Raw genomic sequence first — 9,538 nt, 5'->3', positions numbered from 1 at the left:
TTTGTATAATTCCCCTGGGAATCCGTCCTGGCCCGGAGATTTGTTCTTTTTCAATTTAGCAATTGCTGTCTTTAACTCTGTTAATGTGATCTCTTTGTTCAACATCTCTTTTTCCTCCTCTCCGATCTGTGGCATTCCCTCCTCCAATAGATATTGTTTTACTTTCTCTTTAGGTATATCTTCTTCTTTATATAAAGACGCATAGAATTCGCGTGCTATTTCCAGTTTTTCTTCCTCCTTAGTTGTAATATGGCCTTCCGTGTCCTCTAATTGGAAAATAATTCCTTTCTCTCTCTCTTTTTTAATTCTGTAGGATAGCCACCTTCCTGGCTTATTGGCGTTCTCAAAGTAATATTGTTTTGTTCTCTTAATATCATATGCTAATTTTTCTTGATCTATTATATTTAATTTATGACGAATGTTCATCCAATTTTCTTTTATTGTTTCATTGTCAGGGTTTTGTTGCGCCTCTTTCTCTGCCTTTGCCAGTTCTTCTAGCAATGTTCTTTGAGCTTCTCTCCTCTCTTTATTTCTATATGCTCCATATGATATCATTAGGTCTCTTAAGTAGGCCTTCATCGTATCCCAGATTATTCCCCGGTCCATTGGTTCTTTTTCATTTTCTTCGAAAAAAATTGCTAACTCCCCCCTGACTTCATCAATATTTTTTTTGTCTCGTAAAAATTTTGTATTCATTCTCCATCTCGTGTTCTTTCTCTTATATCTACATTTCCATCTGATTTCCAGTGGATTGTGGTCTGCCCAGATATTGGGTAAGATCTCTGCTAATACAATGTCCATTCCCAAATTCCTGCTTACCCACATCATGTCTATTCTAGACCATGATTTATTGGGGTTAGAATAAAAGGTGTACTGTCTTTTATTGGGGTGTAGTGTTCGCCAAATATCTACAAGATTTAGTTCATCCACTAAGTCGAAGAAGGTTTTTGGTAAATTTTTCCTTTTTTTCTTTTGACCTCTGGGTCTTTTGTGATCTTTATTCACGTCGACCACTCCGTTGAAATCCCCAATGATGCAAATATTATTGTTATCCAATCCTCTTATTATTTCTCGTGTTTTGTTATAAAACTCTTTCAGATTTTTATTTGGGGCATAGATCGCTGCTATTAATATTGCCGAATTGCCCCTCTTGATTTCAACAATTAATAATCTACCTTTTGGGTCTACATATTTCAATTCTGTCTTCATCTCTTTTTTAATATATAGTGCCACCCCTCTCTTTTTCTTCATGGCTAAGGAGGTATAAAGATTCCCCAATTTTTTATATTCCAAATATTTTTTGTCTTCTTGTTTAATGTGTACCTCCTGAAGACAGACTATGTCTGCATTTTGTGTGACTAATTTGTTAAAGAAGGTTTTTATTTTTTTATAATCATTAAGTCCATTTACATTAATCGATAGGATTTTCCAATCATCCATCCTTTTTGCCTTGTGTTGATTTACTTAAATTTGAGGTTGGTGTTTGTTCGAACTGCTCTTTGAGGTCTTTGTTTCTTCCCTGCTTCTCTACTTTCTTTCTCTTCCTTTTCTTTCTCCTCTGAGCTCTCTTTCCCCGCCGGGGTCTCTTCTTGGGATCTTCTTTGGGTGAGTTCCTCTTCTGTGATAACAGCTTCCAATTCCTCTTTGCTACTCTGTTCGTCTTCTGACCCTCTCAGTTGGTCAAGGAATTCTTGAGCCTCCACCAAACTATTTATTTTAATTCTCCTCCCTTGCCAGGTGATCAGCATGCCCTCTGGCAAGGTCCATCTGAAAAGTATATTCCTTTTGTTCAGCTGTGTGGCGAGGAATCTGTAATCTCTTCGTTGTTCTCTCACCCTCCTCGGCACTTGCTTCAGGACAACCATCTCCTTTTCCTTATAGTTGATTGGTTCTTCTTTTACCATTTTATAAAAGATGTCCTTAACTTTCTTTCGTGCGAACCTTATATGTACCTCTCTGGGTAGTTTATTCCGTCTAGCGTAGTTCGTCTGTACTCTGTACACCTCATCCAATTCTTTTATTATATTGTCTGTATCCTGTTGGAGCACCTCCGCTATTAATTCTGCCATTACTTGGCCTAGATTTTCGTCCTTATCTTCTGTAACATTTTGGAAACGTAGATAGAAAGAAGCTCTGTCCATTTCCAACTGCGTAATCGAATCCTCCAAATCCCTGTTCTGGGCCATTAATTTTTGATCTACTGTCTCTAGATCTTTCTCTTGTTGTTCCACCTTAGATTCTATTTTTTGTATTCTCTGTTCGTTCTTTTGTATGGCTTGTTGTATGTCACTCATTTTCTGGTCAATGCCTTGTATATCTGTTTTCATTTCCTGATGATTATTAGACATTTTCTCTTGCATTAAGAGCATTGTCTCTTGAATCATTGCTAATGACGACTGCATCACTTGCATTGTTGGAATCACTGATGATTTCTCAATTTTTGGTAGCCCTTCTATCGATTTTTGGGTTGCAGGGGACGACATTATAATTGTGGGGCTTGATAAGCTGGGGGTTACTTTCTTTCCCGTTTTTGCCACAGTGGATGCAAAACTTGTCATCTCCCTCAGCACTTTCGCCTGTTCTCTGACTATCTTTTCTATGTTCCACCAAACAGTCATCCACTAATTGACTTCCCTTGCTTAATTTAACAGGACTAAGAATTATTTTGGAATATTCCCAATTTACAAGACAGGTAGTAATAGTACAGTCGACCTTTTCTCCGCTATGCTGCCCACTACTTAGCTTTGTTAACTAATCAATATTTGGAAACTGTGTTTCTTATTTAGCTTAACTCCTGATTATTAATTAATTAGATTCTCAATTCTTAAAAAGAAAAAAAAACCTTTCAATACAAATATATATAATCAATAAATTAATACTCAATGGCCAATCAATAAGCACTTAATTAATTAATGTTATAGGATAAATCACTATTTTATAAAAATTAATCCTTAGTAATATTAAACACAATAATCAATCAATAGCCACTCTATGCACCTAGCAAGGAAAAATAGAAAACAAGACAGAAGAGTAGATAATGGATAAATAATAGATAGATAGATAAGTAGATAGGTAAATAGATAAATAAATAAATGGATATATAGATAGATAAATAAATAGAAGAGAGTAGGTCCTAATATGTCTATACAGGTATTTAAATATATTAATTAGCTATGTTATATTGATACTTTTAATACTTTAAATATATAGGTACTTTAAATATTTTAAATGCTTATATAAATATTTTGAATACTTTAAATATATAGAGAAAAGAAAATAGATATGTATATATTGTAAATTTAAACTGTTTTTAGGCTAATAGCAATCTGTATTAATACAAATTTAAATTCAGTTCTTCTTAGTCCCTTTGGGTACCACACTTGTTAGAGTCTATGCAGGAAGGTACATAGGTTAATATCACCCTTCTACTTCTCGCTTCTTCGGAATCTCCAACGCCTTGTAAAAATAAGTTTAATTGTTCCGTTTATTTCTTCCTGGTGCTCCTTCTTTCCTCTCTAGCTCTTCGTTGTTCTTCTCGTTGGTATCAAGTATGGTTGCACTTCCGGTCCTAAATTTCCAGTCGTTCTCCTTTCCAGTCAGCAGAATCTCTTCCCTACGTCTTCAGAGCTCGATCCATACAGCAAGTTAAATCCAAATCAGGTAGTGCCGCTGTTCCGCTTGCCGATCTTTCCTCCTTCTTTCTTGTCGGCCTGTCTGCGATCCTTTTAGCTGTCAATCCTCCTCCTCCCTTTCAATCGCCGCTTTTTCCTCCTATGAGCCCTTCCACTCCAACCCAGCCAGCGAAGCTTTTGCCGATCTCAAGCGCGCTCTGAAGAAAGTGGTTACGAGTGCACTCGCCTCTCTTGCCCGGAATCCTTGCTTCCCGTCTTGTTAGCTATCATGGCTTCGGGTCTGCCATTAAGAGGCAGACACGCCCCGTTAGTTTGACAGTGGAAATCGGTCCCGCCAGGTGGGTTTGCACTCCACCACTCGACTCACCGAAGCCCCACTATTGTCCGCGAAACCCTCCAGGCTTCCACGCCTCAAACGGTCCCCAAAACGTTGCGTTAAGTGGCAGTGGGAAGGAGCGATCGCTCTCACCACGCCATGACACCACGAGTCACCAACCGGAAGTCTTCTGTGTTCTGATCTTATGCATCTAATATTATACATAATTTGTGATAATTTGCATTAAAACTATGTTCTCAATTCTACCTTTTTAATTCATTAAAAGTCAACTTCTCAATTCCTTGATATATTATTTACAGTGGGAAATTTATAAACAGTTAGACGATAGCTGTCCTATAAGTGACCTATGAAGGAGATAGCTAGAGATTGAACAAATTTAAGACTCATGGAGAATAGAGCAACAAATATTCATCTTCTTTAAGTGTAATGTAGCCATCTAGACTAATGGTAATTAATATGATTAGCAAATTCAGACAGGTACAAAACTACAGCTAACACTAATTTTTATTTAAATGCTCATTTTAAACTATGAATTTTGAGCCTGGGTAGAAAGCAGGATATAATGCTGGACAACCTTCTAAACTGGCTCCAAGAATTGGGAGTGTTTTATGGTAGTTCTCTTTCCTCTGTCAGTGATTCCACTCAGGATTTTGGAGGGAAGGGTCTATCCCTAAGGCCCTACAATGTGGGGTATCCCAGGGCTTAGATTGCTCACTGTTCCTCTAACATCTGTATGAACCCACTGGATGATGTCATCTGTATGCTGATGATATCCAGCTATACATCTCCATCCCTGGCAGAGGAGTGTTTCAGTGCTGACCCAGTGCCTAGAGGCTGTGAAGGTTTTGATGGGGAGGAACTGGATCCTGTCCAACGTAGCAAGATGGGTTTTTGTTTTGGGTTTTTGCCCCCTTGGTTTTGGTGAAATGTTATTTTGACTCTTGATGAGGGAGCTTCCCCAGACAGAGCTGGTATACAATTTGGGAGTCCTCTTCACTTACAGTTCTTGCTTGAGGAGCAGATGACAGCCATGAGTAAGGGGTGCCTTGGCATAGATATACCTTATGTGCCAATTGCATCCATACCTGAAGTTTTGCTCAGTCATACTTTGATCATTTTCTGGTTGAACTCCATTTTATTTACTTGCAAGGAAATGCTGGGGATTGCATTGCAAATGAATTATTGAAACAAAAGGCTACTGCATGCTGAACTGTAAGTTCATGGTATGAGTGAACAAAGAAATACCCCAAAGTCATTTCTGTTTTTTCTATTATTTCATTCCTGCACACAGTGTAATAGCAGATAGTTAGAGATAAGAAAAGGACTTTAAAACACTTACTGTTTATCCTTTTTTAAAATTTATTACTATATTGCTATCCAATATTACTCATAGCAGTATCTAAATGTCATATATATTTTGCTTAAACAACTGTTGGCAGGGATTTACCCAAATATCCTAACCTTAACCATTTAATAAGCAACATTTAACTTGCAAGACAACAGGAATGAATAATAATTGCAATATAGAACAGATTTTTGAAGACATATCATTTGAATTATGATACTTTGTTATATGTATAATTAATTGTCTAATTATATAGTGGTGTGGCTTGTTAATCCCGAAAGCTTTCTTTAGCTGAAAGTGATCATTTGAATTCTGCAATGCTCTTTCGATTGAACAAGAAACAAATTAAAATTTCATTAGGTAAAACTACGGGGAAAAGTTTTTTGGGAATTTCCTTTCATGCACTTGCTGGAAAATACAGATATATAACACCATTTTTTACAGGAGATGGCTACTCACTACAGTGATTTAGAATTCAGACTCTCTTGATGGTCAAAAGCTCAGTTCATAGATTTCCAAATATCTGTCAGAAATCTAGAAAATTAAAGGATAATACAAAATTACATTTTTGAAACAAGGAATATTTAATTGGTTTTTCTAATATTGGGTAGATACAGCCTTCTAAAATAATTCTGATAAATATAAACATGTTGAATGTTACATTTTAAGCAATTAGGCTCAGGAGAACAATTCACTAAATATAGAGTTGTTTTGCTTGTTAGATACTAGATCACTTAAGATTGACAATAAATTTGACTGAACTCAACTGGGGTTACTTCTGAGTAGACCAGTTCTATAGTGCACTGCAAGCATTCTATGTGAGTTAGAAATTAAAGACATTGGGGAGATACTGTTCCATTTGGGGATAGGGTTATGTTTGCTAAATCATCTTCCCAGTATCTGAAATAGCTATGTGGTGTCTTTTTTTAACAGCTTTTTTGTCACATGCAAAAAAACATATGATTTTGACACCTTTGTTTTGTGGCCTTTTCTGGCTGACTTCCACTGATCACCAGATACTAGGATCAGAGTAAGAAATGTAGATTGTTTTCTCTCATTTTAGATGTTATCTGCTCCCCCCCCCAAAAAAAAAATCATTTCTGTTTCATTGTCCTGGGAGAAAACGTGTGTTTGGAGATTTTATGTACTTAGATTCTTTAATATCACCTACTGGTGCAGATGATGTTCACAGGAGGTAGAATAGCAAGTATTAATTCCTGCCTCCTCTACCGTAAAATATGACTCCAAATGGAATTTACTTCATGCTTGGTCTTATTTATTTATTTAGCTTATGGTGATGTTACATTAGCTAGGAGACTACAATGCTAATGCAGAGAAGTAGTTTGGCTACCTAAAACTGCTAGTCCTGTTTGATTCATGTATGTGTGCTTTCTAAAGTGTGTCAGAGGAGGTAAGCTAGCTCTGCACCATAAAGAAAGACGAGCACTTTCCTGCAGCAGCATCCCTTTTCCTTCACCAAAGCCAAATGGGTGTTGCAACCAAGAAGGTCCAACACCATCAGAATTCTGACCATCTGCACACCAGCTCATTCTTCCCACTATTTATCTATTCATATATATATAACATGCTTTCAAATTGCTAGGTGGACAGAAGTTGAGGTAAGTAACTGGAGCTCACCCACCACCCACTGCTAGGACTCAAACTGCTGGAGTGAAGACCATCTCCATGTCATTAAACCACTGAGCCACCGTGACTCTTATGCTTAGTCTTATTCTCATTTTACTATTTTCATTGCTTTCAGTTTTTCACTAAACTCAAGAGTTGATGCAGAATGGGCCCACCTCATTTCTGTACTCCATAGAATATCTTAAGCTTCAATAATAGCAGCAACAGAATAAGTAAGACCATCTACAACAGATTTGGGACCACTAGAATGATCAGGCCCCTGGGCTGAACCACATCCACTGAGTTTTGTGAATCCAAAACTGAATTATCTACCACACCTTCACCCAAGATAATCCTACATCAAATGTAATGGAAATGCAAGCCTCAGGCTTGATGCTACTTGGACCAGCTATACCACTGGCTCTTGGACATGAAATCCTGAGCCACTTGTGATTGAGCAACCTCAGCAATGATTGAAATATCCTAGGACCAAAAATGTAGAATAATCTAATGTCACCCCCAAAATTATAAGTTTTGCTCACTAAACTATCTCATCTCAAAGGCTTGAGTTCAATATTTTGGTTCAACATCTGGATCAAATGTACATTTTCCATGAACTTTCTCAAGGTAGTACAAGGTAGAACTTTCTCTTGGTAGTACAGTGGTTTAATGCACCCTGTAATTAACACAGCTGCCTGCAATTTCTGCAGGTTCGAATCTTACCAGGCTCAAGGTTGACTCAGCCTTCCATCCTTTCTAAGGTAGGTAAAATGAGGACCCAGTTTGTGGGGGCAATAAGCTGACTTTGTATAAATATACAAAAGTATGAAGGCTATTGCTTAACGCATTATAAGCCGCCCTGAGTCTCCGGAGAAGGGCGGCATATAAATCAAAATTTAAAAAAAAAAAAAAAAGTCAAGACGTACCCAATTTTAGCTTTTACACATGTAAAATGGAGGGCAGGAGGGTTTTTTGCTTGCAATATAGAGAAATATCAAATACAAATTAACTAACTTTTTCTAGTGAAAAAGAACTACCAAGAAGAGCATACAGCTCAACATAACTGACATCCATATTTCAGAGCAATTGTTTCCAATCAGATTGGTTTCCTTTGGCAAAGAAGTACTGAAAGGTAGTACTAAAATAATGAACTACAGACGGGCCTGGTAATAGAGCATTTTAAATTCTATCAAAGACTAAAGAGATAAAATAATCAACACGAGAGCATGTGCTAAGACAGGAGAGTTTGAATGTCTATTCACACAGAAGTTGCATGAGCAGAAAATATACTGTAAATTAACTGACATTTCATCTTGATTTGAATTATGAGGATATTTATGTTGGTTGCCATGATGTCAGGGCTCATCATGCACTGCAGAATTCGAAATATGAACCTGCTGATTTTGAGTTTCGACAGCCATCGTTATTGCTACCCACAATAGCATCTCTGCATTTGTCTTTTTCATGATAGTGTTTGAAGAGCTAAAGCGTACCTCAATTGTCTGATTAATTAACCCCAAGGGCCACCTATTAAACTTGGCAGGACTAATTATTTATTGCAGTATCTTTCCTCTGTCCCTACCAAAAAGATTCCTTCTGCTGAAGGTCAAATCCAATCTCCCATCCAGGCAAAGAGATTTAATGAGGCAGTAAGGAGAAGGGGGGGTGGGAATCTTGGTATATTCAGAAATAAAAGGACATTTGGCTAAGCTATTCATATTCTTCCTGACTGTTTCCAACATTATTCAAGGAGGAGGCGTCACCTGCACTCAACAGCACAAGTTTCAACCACAATTGTGCAGGAAAAAAAACCACTTTCATTTCTTTTCTCATTTATTGTCTATGAAGCAGTACTGCTGCCTGAAATTCTCAAAGTACAGTATTAATAGGACTGAATTAAACCTAGAACATTTCTTTCAGAATGAGGAAAGGAAATGTAGGAAGAATTTTAAAATGGCAGGGAAAATCTCAGTGAGACAAAGCAAGAATGGCTGACTTACTAGTCCCCAAGGAAATTAAGAGAAGATGAGGTATAACCCAGCAACCTTTTTATCGTGGGACACAGTCATCATAATTCCCCACCAGGGCCACAACATTATTTTAAGTGGGTTGCTTCAAGAACTTTGGGAAGTGTTCCAAGACAGACACTCTCATTTGCTATTATTCAAATGAGATTTGAGTTAAATGGTTCAAATCTGAAGTGTTCCATTTCCATTGAAAGTTCTGTGAAATACTCTGCATTAGGAAACTTGAAACAATATACTCTTAAGAACTTGAAAGTTCTGTCACAGCTTTTGTGTTTGGCATTCATCTTTGAGACATTTCTAGTGGTCACTTGAAACCCAGTTCCAACCGTACTGTCCTTGAGGAATCTATTTATTGATTCCTGCAGCATATGCTTGCCATAATGCCAAGAGATCCCTTTTTAATGTAAATTTAATTCAACATTTTCCAGGTTGAAAGGAAATACATATATTCAAAAAATATCCCAGAAAATATTCATTTATGTTCATGTTCCTGCTCCTGCTTTATCACCATTTGATGGATGGTTATTTCATCTACCTTTTGGCCAAATCATACCTGTGATGGTAATCCAGT

Source organism: Pituophis catenifer, unplaced genomic scaffold, assembly GCF_029215685.1.
Source record: "Pituophis catenifer annectens isolate HBS135680 unplaced genomic scaffold, rPitCat1.0.hap2 SCAF_2, whole genome shotgun sequence".
Lineage (NCBI taxonomy): Eukaryota > Metazoa > Chordata > Lepidosauria > Squamata > Colubridae > Pituophis > Pituophis catenifer.
This window is presented reverse-complemented; position numbering follows the sequence as displayed.